The sequence below is a fragment of the Heptranchias perlo genome, unplaced genomic scaffold (assembly GCF_035084215.1).
Source record: "Heptranchias perlo isolate sHepPer1 unplaced genomic scaffold, sHepPer1.hap1 HAP1_SCAFFOLD_54, whole genome shotgun sequence".
In the NCBI taxonomy this organism is placed as follows: Eukaryota; Metazoa; Chordata; class Chondrichthyes; order Hexanchiformes; family Hexanchidae; genus Heptranchias; species Heptranchias perlo.
The window spans coordinates 5,919,644-5,920,917 of NW_027139559.1; the positions used below are offsets into that span (position 1 = coordinate 5,919,644).

The following is a 1,274-nucleotide window of genomic DNA, read 5'->3' on the forward strand; positions in this document are numbered from 1 at the left end:
GAAGAATGTCTGTTTCATGAAAAGAAGAATTGTGTGTTCGGTTCTTTAGATTTCAAGATTTCGTGCCGCCTCCTTTCCCATTTCATGCTGTCGCCAATCGCCCCCTCTCCCGCCTATTAACAACTAAACTGACACCTACTATTGCAATGCGGCCGGCCAGAGGACCCGAAGTTCCCACATGAGAACACAAAGAATGAGATCCTTTCTGGAACAGACCAGCTGTCCGCTGAAATCCGGTGGAAATGTTCAGAAGCAAAAGGTTCAATTGCTCCAGGTGAGGTTCGAACTCACAACCTCGGCATTTCTCGAGCTGGTTACTGTTATATAAGTACCGCGCGCTAACCGATTGCGCCACTGGAGCCAAGTGGAAACAACGCTCCAATCAAACCCTCTCATTTCCGGCCTGTGAAAGAGTATGTTCTTTCAGACAGGTTTCCAAGTGGACACACGCAGCCAACTGCTGCTCGACCATTGGTGTTTTAGTGGTCGAAGACTTGCCTGCCACACAGGAAGCTGGGGTTTGATTACCGGAGCATTTTCATTCTGCATTCATGACATCGCGTGAATTGGGATAGATTCATATTCAGCTTCAATCTGCACAATATCTTGAGACATTTTCTTTTCTCCACGTGTCTTGCGTCCGCAAAACCTGGGCATTCTGTCCTCTTGCGCTGAAACATGCTCTGGAATCAATTCAATCCTGCCGTCTGTATCGCTGAAATAATGTGGAAATCAAATGAGAGAATGTTCACTGTAAGTGGGGATACTGCCGGACTTGATTGGGATTTGAACCCTTCACCTCTCGCATATATAATCAGTTGAACCGCCCGAAACGAAAATTATAACCCGAGCCACCACGCACAAGCCCATGTCACCAGCCCAAAATTCGCAGCCATCCTGAGCCGACCAGCCAGCCTTTCAGGCCACTTCTGACCATCCAATCTCGTTTTCTATTCCGATGTTCAACAATGTCAAGTTGAGCACTAACGACTTCAAGTCACCAATATTAGGCTCTCGTTTTAAATGAACGACTTGTATTGTCAGGTAAAAGTTTGCAGAATTTATTGCTCTGAAGCTACATTGTCATCTGCAGGTTATACACTGAACCATAAGTATAATAAAATTGCTAATTTTTCAATGTGAGAGCGAAGAGACATAAATGTGGAGACATTACTCCGAATTCATCAGCTGGGTTTGTGTATTGCTTTTCCCCCTGTCTCTCTCCCTCTCATTTCTATCTCCCTGTCTGACTTTCTTTGTCTTTTTTTCTCTCT

The 1,274-nt window shown here is 45.2% G+C and overlaps 1 non-coding gene across 1 annotated transcript; it reads right to left on the reverse strand.

Annotated features, from left to right (window-relative positions):
- Positions 1-266: 266 nt before the first annotated feature.
- Positions 267-361, reverse strand: trnai-uau (transfer RNA isoleucine (anticodon UAU)). The gene is made up of 2 exons: positions 324-361; positions 267-302 (listed from the first exon to the last, which is right to left on the reverse strand). It is a non-coding gene; the product is annotated as a tRNA-Ile (tRNA).
- Positions 362-1,274: the final 913 nt, after the last annotated feature.